This window comes from Triticum dicoccoides, chromosome 6B (assembly GCF_002162155.2).
Source record: "Triticum dicoccoides isolate Atlit2015 ecotype Zavitan chromosome 6B, WEW_v2.0, whole genome shotgun sequence".
Taxonomy (NCBI): Eukaryota; Viridiplantae; Streptophyta; class Magnoliopsida; order Poales; family Poaceae; genus Triticum; species Triticum dicoccoides.
The window spans coordinates 504,082,475-504,097,162 of NC_041391.1; positions in this window are offsets into that span (position 1 = coordinate 504,082,475).

The following is a 14,688-nucleotide window of genomic DNA, read 5'->3' on the forward strand; positions in this document are numbered from 1 at the left end:
ACAGGTTCCTCGTTCACGTGCTCGTCTCCCGACTCTACCCAAAGCAAGAACACAAGCAAGGAACCACCATAAATCACGATGCAATGCACAAGCAACATGATGCAATACATGTCATGATATGCGAGATGTGATATGCAATGCATATGCGTGCTTCGGGAGGAAAAAGGATGAACAAGGCATCAACTTGGCAAACCAAGTATGCTGCTGGAAAGATGAGATGATTTCGGTTGAAATCGATATAAAGATCGCCGGAAAAGGATGCACGGTTTGCAAATGACAAGCAAGACAAGAATGACACAAAGCTGCGATTAACAGCGCGATGCTACTTAGCATGCAACAAGAAACTATGCTACAGCACCCCAACATAAAAACAAAGCATATGGCAATGATCTACAGGAGATGCTTTACGAAAGAGGAACACTGAGCTACGGCTAAATCACATCATAACAGGTTCAAACAAGCATGGAGAAAGTGCAAAAATATTATCAGGTTGGACATGGCATAAACAGCATCACGGAGCAATGTTCAGAGCAGGTTATCAACATGCTACAGGAACTTATAATAGCAAAATAAGGCATGGCATGAATCTACTCAAAACATAGATCAAAAGTCCCTTACTGACCATAAGCCAAAAAGGATCAGAAAATATGATGGCACCCACGTAAACATAGGAAGTTTCGTTAACAGATTTCAGTAAACAAAACATGGCATTGAGATAATTACGAAGGCACCTTCGTGAGCTCGATGCACTCACTACAGAGCACCTCATGATAAACTAAGCATACGTCCATCAAGAAGACATGTCATGGAAGCTATACATGGCAAGAAACAACATCATAGCATATCCGGACCAACTACAACAACCTCGGCCAAATTGAATAACATGTAAACAATCTGCCAGGAAACATTTTGAAGCAAAAGTAGAGCACGAAAATGATATGCTAGACTACTCCATAATTGCAACCAGGACCATGGATGGATAGAGCATAACCATGTGTTCAAAACACCCTGACTGAAGTATCTCAAATTATGCATGGATCTCCCTGTAGCAACATGTTTACATGGCATCAAAATTACAGCAGAACAGGAACTAAAATCAGCATAATCACGAAGCCTAGTTTGCATGCTTGTGCTAGTCACCACATTGATCACAAAAATACATGGGAAGCACCTCTGTAAATAAGACATAGCCTAGTTCAAAACACATTTAGGGATCAACCTCATAGGATGCACACATCAATCATGGCAAAAATGACAAAAGAGCTCGTTCTGATAAAAATTTGAAACTAACATTATGAAGCCCTCTTCCAACAGCATTTCGGGCTTCAAGATGAGCTCAAATGTAAATGATGCAATGGAATGAAATGATGTACTCTTCGAGGCGAACAATTCGGTATATTACACGCCCAAAACGGAGCCACGGGTGCGAAGCTGTGATGCGATGAATATGCAACAAAATAATGGCAGAATATGACTTAGTGAAAAACGGGGGAGAAGAAAGTCAACCGTAGCGATTTTGGATCTGAGATCCAGATCGAGGGTTTCGCCGGAGTTCCTATGCGCCGGAGGTGAGGGAGGAGGCCGGGGCACCGTGGGAGAGGCGGAGGCTCGCCGGGGCGCGGTCGCCGGCAGGGTTGAGGGAGAGGCGCCAGTGCTCGGCGTTGAGGGGCGCGGCGGCGGGGCAGGAGCGGGCGGCCGAGGCGGCCGGCGGCGCGCGGGCCGGGGGGCGCGGGAGGCGAAGGCGGGGGCCGGGGACAGGCCTCGCGGGCCTGGCGCGGCCGGCGGTGATGTGGGGCGCGACCCGCCACGTGGCGCGGCCTGATTCGTCCGGTGGCGCGGGCGGACGTGTCCGGCCGTCCGGATTTCGTCCAGCGGCGCGAGGGGAGCGGGGAGACTAGGGTTTCGTCCGGAAATTCGGGGGAGTGCACATATTTATAGGTAGAGGGAGCTAGGAGTGTCCAAATGATGTGCGGTTTTCGCCCACACGATCGTGATCCGACGACGGAGAGCATGGAAGTGACTTTGATGGGTTATTGGGCTGTTTTGGAGGGGTGTTGGGCTGCAACTTAAAAGAGGCCTTTGCGAGAGTGCGGTTAACCGTTGGAGTACCAAACGAGCTCCAAATGACCCGGAACTTGACAGGTGGTCTACCGGTGCTGTACCAAGGCCACTTCGCAAGGCTCGGTCCATTCCGAGAACGTTCAACTCCCGCACACGAAAAGAGACAAGAGAGGTGCGCCGGTGCATGTGGGAGTCTCGGATTGCGAAATGGACAACGGGGAAAAAGCTCGGATGCATGAGACGAACACGTATGCAAATGAGATGCACATGATGACATGATATGAGATGCATGACATGATATGAGATGCATGACATGAACAAAAAGCAAAATGAAAAACAAAACCCAACCACGGAGGGAATATCATAGCACGTAGCCAAAAAGGCAAGAGTTGGAGTTACAAATATGGAAAGTTACATCCGGGGTGTTACATTTTTATTATTTCAGATTACAAAAACCTATATCTACTATCTATTTTGCACTTGTATCGTCATCTCTTCGCCGGACTAGTGCACCTATACAATTTACCATTGTATTGGGTGTGTTAGGGACACAAGAGACTCTTTGTTATTTGGTTGCAGGGTTGTTTGAGAGAGACCATCTTCATCCTACGCCTCCTATGGATTGATGAACCTTAGGTCATCCACTTGAGGGAAATTTGCTACTGTCCTACAAACCTGTGCACTTGCAGGCCCAACAACGTCTACAAGAAGAAGGTTGTGTAGTAGACATCAGCGCCTCGTCTAGCAGCAGAGACGACTCCTGGGAACCCAGTGACTCTCCTGAGCCCAGTGAGTCTCCGGAATCGAGCGACGAGAGCTACGTGCCGCCCAGCTCCCGCCGGAGTCGGAGTGCAGTAGCGGCTTCCGCTCGATGTCGGCAGCGATGCCATAGGGCTTAGTAGATGCTTTCCCTACGCAGAATGAAGATCGGCCCCGTGGGGTTTGTAAAGATCGGAATGTACTTAATACCAATGCTGCTTCTTTTGATTTTGTGACGGATTCACGTATCCCAGTTCATCTCGGTTCCTCCCTTTTCTTTTCCCTAGGCAGCGCGACGCTCTACGCTGATGGGATCCTGTCCCGAGGCAGGCTTCAGCCGTCGCTAGTATGCCAGGTCGTGATGCCGTGGTCAAGGCTAGGAGGTGAGCGGCCCGAGGTTCGGTAAGATCTCATGAGACGCGATGCTCACGAGGTCCCCCTTGGCACGCAAGTAGCTACACAGAGAATCGAAAAGGGAAGTGGAACTGCCCAAATGGAACTGCGAGGCGGTATGCGCAGGGAGCGGAGTCAGTGTTGCAGTTAATCGGGACTTATCTTTTGGTGTCTTGGCCCGTCATGAAGATGGTGCTTGCTCCCCGCCTGTGGCAGTACCATTGGGCTTGGCCTGCAGCGGCCACCTTCCTTCCCCGCTCGCCCAGGTGCTCTATGTCCTCGGGACCCGACCCTTGAGTGAGCTCAGCCGCTGCTGGTATGCCAGGTCGTGATGCTGTGGTCAAGGCTAGGGGTGAGGGCAGGAGAGCCGGTAGGAACTCCCAAGATGCGATGCTCCAGAGGCCCCCCTTCAACTTGCAAGCGACTCGTGAGGCTAGATGGTGGTCGTCCGAGCTGACTCGTGGCCCACTGCCAGATGAACCTGCAGGTTAGATGATAGGAAAGAATGGGAACCCTTGCGGAGTGGTCCTGCAGCCCAGGGCATATGACAGAGGCTCCGAGGACCTGGCGAGTGGACCAGTTCGTGAACCAGAGCTCGATCCCTGGGTTTATCAGCGTTGCAGGGACGGACCCGAGCACAAGCATCGTGCCGACATAAGTTGTTCTGTAGCGATGTTGGAGAGGTGCAAACCAGCGAACACATGGGGGGGGCGCAAGCCGGCTAGGACTCGCGGTCGTAGGGTGACAATCATAGTTAAACTCACAGAAATGGTTAGATAGTCCTGGTAAATGAAAAACGATACATGTCGTAGGGCCGGACCCACACTGCCTGGGGATGATGCAGCCCGAGGGGCGCCCCCATACTGAAGGAACTAGAGAGATGTCACCTGGTATTGTTGCTGAAGAAGTGTTGAAGTAGCCAAAAAACGCACGCTGCTGGAGTCGTTCCTCGCGAGCCGCTCTAATGCCGAGCCTCGGGAGGCTCAGAGGGCCCTGGAAGCTCCTGAAGGTGCTCCTCCATCTCCGCCAGGATCGCCTGATGCATGGCCTCGCGAGCTGCCAGGGCATCCCTCATGCAGCGCTGGAACACCACAGCCGCGCCCGGTAGGCCGAGAGGCATGCGAACGTAGCTGTGAGGTGGACCCTCGCATCGGCCGACACAAGATGGCCACATGGGCTACCGAGACGCGGCCCTGTTGAGCTCGGGAATGTCAATGTAGACGCGTAACTCCTTACCCTCACCGGGGCAGTGAGCTGCGCCTCGCGGCAGGTGAAGATCACCCTGCAGAACCCTTGCCTCTTGAATCTCCTCGATTGCCTGGCCGATGAACTCCTGAACACCTGGTGCCCCACGCCTGCTGCCTTCTCGTGGGAAGCGTGCTCTGAAGAGCGCCTCCACATGGTGCCCGAGTGCCTCCCTCATGACCCTGGCTAGGTCTGAGGCCCTCCCGAGGAGATCCCCCGAGCCCAGCTTGAGAGGGGCGCCGAGCGCGCCTTCCTATGTGATGGGTGAAGGTGTCGCGTCCGGAGACGCGAGGCTTAGCGCGGCGTCCTCGAGTGATGCTCCTTCACGAGACCCCTGTCCCAGCTGCAACTTCTTCGTCTTGGGGGCGACATCAGGAGGAAGGGCTCCGCCCTCCTCTTCAGGGTTCTCGACCGCCGAAGCCTGGAAGGCGCGCTCGAGGGAGCACACCGCATCCTTCTCTTTGGCATGCGACCGTGATGACGCTGCTGCTTCCTGGCATCTTGAGGATGTTGTAGCCGTGGTGTGTAGCTGCCATGAACTTGGCTAGTGCTGGGTACCCCAGGATGGCGTTGTAGGGCAGGCGGATGTTGGCGACGTCGAAGTCTATGAGCTCAGTGTGGTAGTTGTTGCGCTCGCCGAACGTGACAGGGAGGCGAACCTGCCCTATCGGGTGTGTAGAACCGTCGATCACTCCTGAATATGGCTTGGTTGGGTGAACCTGGTAGTATGGCACTTGGAGCCTGTGGAACATCTGAACAGACAGAACATTTAGCCCTGCTCCTCCATCAATGAGAGTCTTGGTGATGACCATGTTGCTGATGACGGGGAAGTAGAGCATGGGGAGTGCGCCAGCGGTGGCCATGCACTTGAGTAGGTCTGATGAGTTCAAGGTGACGGCGCACTTGGACCACCTGAGAGGGCGAGTGGCTTCGGGATTAGGGAGCATCGTGTTCCCTTCACGCGTGAACTGCTTGAAGATGCGGTGGGAAGCTGGGGCTTGTGAGCCGCCCAACATGCAGGCAAAGGTTCGAGGCTCCCGGAAGCCCCTAGCCCCCTCATCCTGGTGGTGATCCTCGTTCCGTCTTGGCAGTGGAGGTAGAGCTGCGTTGCCCTGAGGGCGCTCCTCATGAGGCTGCTCCCTCCAGGCGCCCTCGCGAGGCTGTCCCTGCCAGCGGTACTAACGAGGCTGGTCGTGCCACTCCTGACGATGGTCGCGTCCGTGCCAGCGTCCTCCGCCATCGGCCACCTCCACGGTCATAGCCTCGATCGTTGGAATCGGGGCATCGACCGAGGCGCCCGTCGCGGAGGGCTCTAGCTCCTGGCAGTCGTTGGTGTTGTGGCTGTGAACATTGTGGAAAATGTAGATCGGCCGGTTTCTCTTGGATGACTCGGGGTGGTCGCAGCCGCGCTTCATCTCTAGTTTGTCCGCAAGCACGGCTAGCCCCTTGTGCTTCACGTCCTTGGTCTTGGCCTTCTTGTCTTCTGGATCAACATCGGGGAGCTCGAGGAGGGAGAGGGGCCCCTCCTCAGCCCTCGCGCACTTGTTCGCCATGTTGAACATCTCTAGGGCTGTGCAGAGATCCTCATGGATGTCAAGCTCCTCCTTCATCTTGACATCGCAGATGCCATCAGTGAACACTGAAATGATGGCCTCGCCTGACACCTTGGGGATCTTGAGCCCAACATTGTTGAAGCGCTAGATATACTTCTGCAGGGTCTCTCCAGGTTGTTGCTTGATGCGAAGCAGGTCATCCGGGGACGGCGGACGGTCGCGAGTGCCTTGGAAGTTGGCGATGAAGTGGCCGCACATCTCCTCCCAGGAAGAAACCGACCCCTCGGGTAGGTTCAGGAGCCAAGAACGCGTGTCATCCTTGAGGGCCATCGGGAACCGGTTTGCCATGATATTCTCATCGCTGCTAGCCGCCTCGATGCTCAGCTCGTAGAGCTGCAGGAACTCGGCGGGATCGGCAGTGATGTCGTAGTGTGGAGGCAGGTCAGGCTTGAACTTGCTCGGCCAGACGATGTTGCGGAGCTCGGGGGTGAGCGCGCGACATCCTGTCGCGGCCACTGGAGGTCGCCGAGGGGGTGGAAATTGGTCTTGGTGCACGTGCATCGCCACCTCCTGCGGTGGTACGCGGGCCAGGTGTTGGGGTCCAGGAAGCACGCGCGCTTCTCCTTGTGGTTGCTGCACCACCTGGCAGCTCACATCCTCCCGAGCCGGTGCAGGGCGAGGAAGGTCCCGCCGTGGCGCCACACGCCTTGGCTCAATGATGACGCCCTGGGCCGGAGGTGGTGGAGGAGCCCCGTGCGCCACATCGCCCACTGCAAGTGGCTGCTCAGGCAGCGAGCGAGCTGGCTCGATGGAGCCCCCATGCGCAACGCTATCGAGCTCAGCGATCTGCTCGAGCCACTCCTCATAGAGGTCACCAACCGGGCGATAGCGAAGGAGCTACCATGCCATGAGCAGAGCGGCATGCGCATCCTCTTGCCCACGACGGAGTAGCGGTGCGTCCGTCATGGCGCACCAACGGGTGTAGTGATGAAGCCTGCTGCTCGTGGCTGGCAGGGCCCATGGCAGCGTTGGCCACCGAAGACGGAGCGTGACGGGCACATCCATCACCCTCTAGAGCCGTCTAAGTGACAAGGGAGGCGACTACGGCCCGTCACATGGCGCGAGCTTGGCGCGTGTCGGCCATGGAGGTCTCAGAGTGGCGGTGGATCGATCGACGGAAGAGAAGACCCGATGCACCCCTACCTGGCGTGCCAAATGTCAGATTAAGGGATCCACAAACCCTTGAGAGGTTCAAACTCTGGGGTGCATGCGGAGATCTCAGCCTACCGAGCCTGCCTACTCGCGATCTTTCTAAGACTAGGGAGTCGAGCTCAAAGGGACAAAGATACATAGCAGTTTATCCTGGTTCGAGCCACCTTGCAGTGTAATACCCTACTCCAACATTTTGGTGGATTGCCTCGGAGGGCTGAGGATGAACTAGTACAGTGGATGAACTTGCCTCAGGAGGTGGGGAGTTCTTGAGCTCATGAGAGCTGGTGTGGTGTGAGCTAGTTGGACCACTCCTCTATGGTGGTGGCTAGTTCTATTTATAGTGGTCTTGGTCCTCTTCCCAAATGTTCGTCCTATTTGAAAGGGGACAAGTAGTACAACTTCTCCTGACAAAACTAGTCTTCGCCTGCGAAAAGCCTCTGGTCGTGACGCTGCAGTGGGCTCGTCGATGACCTCCGTCTTGCCGTCCTGGCGGTCTTGGTCTCGTTGCACTAGAATGGACACCTTTGGCTGATTCCTTGGGACTCCGCGCCTATGGCTTGCCTCCTTTGCACCAAAGAGGAAACCTGTGCTCTGCGCCCGCCTGGCGCCCGCCTGGCCTTGGTCGTCATGGCTCACATTAGCTGAGCCTCATGAGGTAAACCTTGCATAGAACTCTCCACCCCTCGGGAGCCAGCCTGATGAGGTCGATCCCCTCGGGGGTCTTGGCGTCGTCCGCCTCGTGAGGCTTGGCCCGTCGCGGGGGTCTGGGGTTGTTGATGATGAAGCTGGGTCGTACCAGGCCGTCGATGGAGCCACGTGGTGGGCCGCAGGCAGGCAGCGCTAGATACCCCCATATCTAGAACACTGGCAGTAGTTAAATAAATTCATTCCTTTGTTGCAGGAAAAAACTAGCTTTATGCAAATTCATAAACCTTGAGCCTCCACCAGCCAAATATTGCATGTAGATATAGTTCTTGCATTTCATTGCTTTACAGTGTAACTCTGCCAGCATATTCAATGTGCTGACCTACACGGTTGCAACGTCTCATGTTGCAGACTACTCAGACGATGAATAAGGTGTGATAGGTCATTGTTTTGCACTCAGCCATCCCGTTGGAGTTGATGGACTTATTTACCTTTGAAGCTTCCGCAGTTATTTAGTTTAGTTGGCCTTCAGCCATGATATTTTTGTGTAATCATACTCTTTATGAGGACTCGATGTAATAAGTGTGTGATTGAACTCTGTTATAATTCCTCGAGTATTGTGCGTGCCAGCATTACCGATCCAGGGATGACACTGATGCACAGAGACTTCAGTCTATTCAGATCGTGGTCGCTACAGGTTCCAGACAAGGTGAAGATACCCCAAACAAACCCCTCAAAGGATTGTTTTCCATAGTAATAATGTTTCCTTACCGAATTTCACTTACCAAAGGCGCTTCACTCCCCTGCAATGGTGCTAGAAAATAGCCTTGATGACCCACAAGTATACGGGATCAATTGTAGCTCTTTTTGATAAGTAAGAGTGTCGAACCCTACAAGGAGCGGAAGGAAATGACAAGTAGTTTTCAGTAAGGTAATGTCTGCAAGTGCTGAAAGTGTAAGTGGCGAGTAGTTTGATAGCACGATAATTTGTAACGAGCAAGTAACGATAGTAACAATAAGTATGCAGCAAGGTAGCCCAATCCTTTTTAGACAAAGGACAGGCCAAAACGGTCTCTTATTACAAGCAAAGCATTCTTGAGGGTACACGGGAATTTCATCTAGTTACTTTCATCATGTTGGTTTGATTTGTGTTCGCTACTTTGATAATTTGATATGTGGGTGGACTGGTGCTTAGGTGATGTTATTACTTAAACAAACCTCCTACTTATGGTTAACCCTCCCGCAAGCATCCGCAACTACGAGAAAAGTATTAAGAATAAATTCTAACCATAGCATTAAACTCTAGGATCCAATCGGCCCCTTACATGAGTAGTGCATAAACTGGGGTTTAAGTTTCTGTCACTCTCGCAACCCACCATCTTTTTACTACTTCACAATGCGTTCCCTTAGGCCCAAATTTTGTGAAGTGTCATGTAGTCGATGTTCACATGACACCACTAAGGGAATCACAACATACATACTATCAAAATATCGAACACATATCAAATTCACATGATTACTTGCAACATGATTTCTCCCGTAACCTCAAGAACAAAAGTAACTACTCACAAATAATCAACATGCTCATGATCAGAGGTGTATTAAATAACATAATGGATATTAAAATATAATCTTCCACCAAATAAACCATATAGTAATCAACTACAAGATGTAATCAACACTACTAGTCACCCCCTAGCACCAATCTATAGTTTCGGTAACAAGATTGAATACAAGAGATGAACTAGGGTTTGAGATGAGATGGTGCTGGTGAAGATGTTGATGGAGATTTCCCTCCCCAAGATGGGAGAGTTATTGGTGATGATGATGATGATGATTTCCCCCTCCGGGAGGGAAGTTCCCCCGGCGGAATCGCTCCGCCGGAGGGAAAAAGTACTCCTGCCCAAGTTCCTTCTCGAGGCGGCGACGCTTCATCCCGAATGTATTTCCTTTATTTTTTTCTAGGTCAAAATGACTTATATATCAGAAGATGGTCACCGGAGGTGGGCCGAGGAGGGCACAACCCACCAGGGTGTGCCTGGGCTCCCTAGCGCGCCCAGCTGGGTTGTGCCCACCTGGTGGGCCCCCTCTGGTAGATATTTCCTCCAATATTTCTTAAATATTCCATAAAAATTCTCTGTGGAGGTTCAACTTGTTTGGAGTTGTGCAGATAGGTAGCCTGACGTAGCTTTTTCAGGCCCAGATTTTCAGCTGCCAGAATTCTCCCTCTTGGTGTGTACCTTGCAAATTATGAGAGAAAAGGCATTGGAATTACTCCAAAAAGCATTATTATGGATAAAAACATTATAAATAACAGTAAGATAACATGATGCAAAATGGACGTATCACTCGACATAGTCCCAGTCAGCGTGATGGAGGCGATGTGGGCGCCCTCGTACCTCGGAGGGGCAGTAACAGTGAGCACGGACCCGTACACCGGCCTCGTGTCAGCGTCAGCGGTGTTTCCCCTAACACACACTATAGAGACAGGGTGGCAGCCTGCGCGGGCCTTGCCGGTGCCTACGGACAAGAGGCAGACGCTGTCGTCCTCCTCCGCGACTAGCAGGCAGTGGTGATATCCAGCGACTCCAACAGGGTGAACGGGTAGCACGTCTCGTACTTGATGTTCACCGCCGCGGTCCAGTAGTGAGTGATAGATGGTGCTGTGAGGTGATGCACGAGGCTCATCGGCGATCCCTCAAATGGCGGCGTGCACTCATAGCAGTAGCAGGGCACGTGCGCGGATCTGGAACTATGCTTCGCCAGCGAGTGCTGGCCGACCTACCTCTCGCAACTGAAACTCTTGTAGACGCAGGGTACCTTGTAGGCATTGACCAGGCCGTCCATGAAACGACCGTAGCTATAGGGGACGTTGCACCCACTGAATAGAGCACAGGAGGGAGTGGTTGTAGGGGATGTTGCGCCCACTGAATGGAGCGCAGGAGTAGCACATGAAGTAGCAGATGTTTGATATTCCCGTGTGCATGATACCAGCTAAGGTACCACCACTATGGCTAATCTTAATCATCGCATGCAATAATTAGTGCACCTTGAAATCTGAACATGTGTGGGCGTGTATGTTTTTAATGACTGGAGACTATACCTAGCCCGACATGCAAGATGACTTATTATGCACCGTTTCCCATACCTGCAGGAAGCCCGTTTGTCTCCAAATCATTTCCTTCTCCCTCCGGCAGTCCCACCACTCCACTCCGTGTGGAAAAAATCTGCATGCATGCCTCTCCTCCCCCGCGCTCAACCAATGCATTGTGACCAGCAATATTTCCACCCCTTCCCTCCCCCGTAATTTACTCCAACAAATATGCCCACATAGCTATTACGTTAATCACGTGAGATGTCTTACGTAGGTGTGCCATTGCTCTCTATAAATACTGCGCCTCCCACGATATTAGGAAGAACACTCACGTTCATCCTTATCTCCTCCCCCTCCCTCTCACGTCGACCACCATGGCATCGCCCCTCCCAAGCCCTAGGTGCCCCTTGCTGCACCGCATGGAGGATCATGCTTCGTCGTTCCGTTCCTCGCCGACACTAGTCGATGAGGATGCATCGGCGTTCCGCTCCTCGCCGCGACGCGTTGAGGTGGACGCGTCGGTGTTCCCAGTCTCACCAGCACGCGCGTCGGAGGATGCGTCGGCTCCTGCTATGAGGAGAACATCGCTCCGACCGCCGAGCCCCCCGGCCTTGAGGAGCTTTGGAAAGAAGTGGAGGTCGCCTTGTGGGAGGCTTTGCCTCAAGCAGAGCGCGCCGAAATAGAGATGGAGAAGAAGGCCGAGGAAGAGAAGCGCGCCGTGAGGCATGTTGCCTAGCAGGCCTTTGTCGCGTCCGAGAGAGTCGGGCAATTGGCTCTTTGGCAGAAGGCTCGTGCGAGGGCCGTGACGGTGGTGGAGGACGCCCGTCCCAAAGCCCCGAGTGCAGTCGGGCCCAAGTGCCTCATCAACGTGTCACACCTTGATTTTGGCCCTTTCTGTTTTCTTTTAATTTTTTAAGGATTTTTCTTGAGTTTTCTTTTTCCATGGCTATGTGGTCAAGAAACTGGAGAAGATGACCTCTTCTTCCTTTCCAGAGTAGCTTGTCATCCTCATATCCTTCCCAAGACCATGTCATTTTCATCTTGGACCAAACCCTAATATTCTTTTCTTTGGAGATATTCCTTTTTCTATTAAAGGATTAACCCAATTTTCCCTAGGTTGTGAAGCAACCTATATTTCCGTCAGTCCTAAATTTCCCAAATAATTCTCATAAATTGTTTGGATCATATCTTCATCAAATGTGGCAAAACATTTCCTTGCCATGTTCAAAAAAATTTCTCAAATATTCCTTTCCTATTCTGGCCTAAATGGCACTTTCTGAAGCAAGTGCTATTTATCTTTGCTCATTTGACTCCAAACTTTTTGGACACCTTTTACTGTCCATATCATTGTCTCATGCCAAAATTCTACTCCATTTGCCTAGTAAATCTTCCTTAGTGAATTTTCAAAGTTCCTGTCTAAGGGAATTCTTTGTGAATGAAGTACTAGCTAGGATAACCCAAATGAGTTGAAATTTTCCACACTCCTTCATGTGCACCTAGCATCAACCTCCTCCAATTTTCATCTCATTCCATTAATATATGTGGGCCCAAGATCAATTCTTTGTTTATGTCCAAATTTTTCAGTCTGTGAAGCAAGTATATTTTATCTTGCTCCATTACGGCTGAAATTTTTCCCAAGCCTTCTCCTATCCATATAACTTATGTCCACAAGATTTGGGCTCCTTTCTTCCAGCCATTTCCCTCGGGATTGTCCCCAAGTTTCTGGGCAGAGAGGATAGCTGTGAAGGAAGTACCATTTTGGCAAGTCCATTTGGTATGAAATTTTTATAGCATCATTATATGCCCAAATCATCCTCCCATGTTCATTTTTAGCTCAAGTGGATAAACTATGTGAGTGCTCCTTCATGATCTTGATTTTGGACCAGATTTGGCAGTTGCAAAGCATCTATGCTAATCACTTGCCAAATCACCTCAAAATTAATAGGATTATAGTCCTTCCTATCCTAAACCTCCCAGGCATCAACTCTGTCCATTATCACTTCCCTGCTGATCACTGTTGCATGCAATATTTTGCCACAGCAAACTTCAGAGGTCATTTCCCATCTAACCACAATGTTTTTAATCGAGATTTAAACTCAGTTGTAACCTACCCTAGAGGGACTTCACCCTAGACAACCCTTGCCAGCCCGTTGCGTCCTCTACTAGCCAGTTCATGTGGTGACCACCATTTTCGCATGCTATGAGAGTATCCAGGACGTTGTTTTGCTCGGGCCCTGCTCGTGATCATTGTTCCAGCGCGCCCGTGCATGTCTAGCAGCTCACCCCCGCCGTCTTCTTCTTCCCTGACCCCACTCCCCCTCCTGTAGCTTGCTCATCAGAGCTCGTCCCCGCGGGCCCATAGACGAGTTGTAGCTGGCTGTTGTTTTCCTCCTTTGGCCATTTCCTCCTCGTGCCCTTGGCCTCCTATGCTTTGTGACTGCTGCATTGCTGCATTGTTGCATTCTCGCACCCTCCCGTGATCACTGAGCATCGCCAGAGGCCCCGTTCAGGCGCCGCCAACGGCGCTCGGCTCGGCCCCCTCGCCCCGCCTATTTAAACTTCTCCCCGAGGATGCTCGGCCTCACGTCCTCACCACTGGCCTCTCCTAGCTCCCAACTCCCTTCCCATCCTATTCCCCAAGCCAGAGGAGCCCTCCTCGCCATGGTTGCCCGCCATGGCCGCCGCGGTGCTCCGCTCAAATCCGAGCTTGCCACTCCCCCTCTCCTCCTCTAGACCACACCACTAGATCCTCCTCTCACTGATGCACCTTCCCCTCTTCTCAGCTCCTCGCCGAAGCCACCATGGTCGTGGGTCCCCTCCAACCCGAGTCATTGCCCACGCCCTTTGTCTCCGCGCGTCGCTGTGGCCACACTCCTCCCCGACGTCCGTCCATGGCCTGGATGGAAGTGGCGCTTCTAGCCGAGCTCGCCGGTGGTCCCAGCTCTACCGGGAATGGTCGGAGCCAGCCGAGCTGTCGTCGGTGTCGTGCCCCTCCTCCGCCTCCTCTGTTCCATGTAGGGAACGGGCGAGGAAGAAGAGGAGCGAGGCCAGGCGGGCCCCACATCACCCCCATCCCCACCAATCAGTCGCATGGGTGTTGACCCCGCCCCGTCACGTCACTTAAGTGGAGGCGTATTCCCTGGAGTATGTCTTCCACGCAGGAAAGTGTGTTCCCTTCTTTTTCGGCAAAAAATACGTTTTCACTGCTAGTAAGCGTATTCTCAGCTAGTGCGCTTTCTGTTTTTTAGTGAGGGGCTGGTTTGTGGAGATTTTATCCTGGAAGAAAAAATATCATAAGTTTTTGCTCACAACTTGAAATGAGGTGAACCCAAAGCCTACTTCTTCATCTCGTCAAGATCTATCTTTTGGTATCATTTTCACTAGGTGGTCTGATTGTGAAAATGACCTTTTTGCCCTTGCCCCTAATCAGCCCCCTCTGAGGGAGAACCCTTTCCGGCGATTCTTTCCACGATCTTTCTACACTTCTCCTTGATGTATTCTTCATCCCCAGGCAAGCCACAACACCCACTTGCATGATGGCCATGAAGTAGCCATTGTTTTCAACATGAACATTTAATAAATGTCTGCTTATTGTGATACGATTATCGTTGTTTCGGTGATGTTTATGGATTTGTGTTCACTTTCATACTATGGTTTTATGCACATAGTTATCGTGTACTAGTTGCTAGTATTTCTTTCGTATGTCATGCTTAGTAGTAGTATATG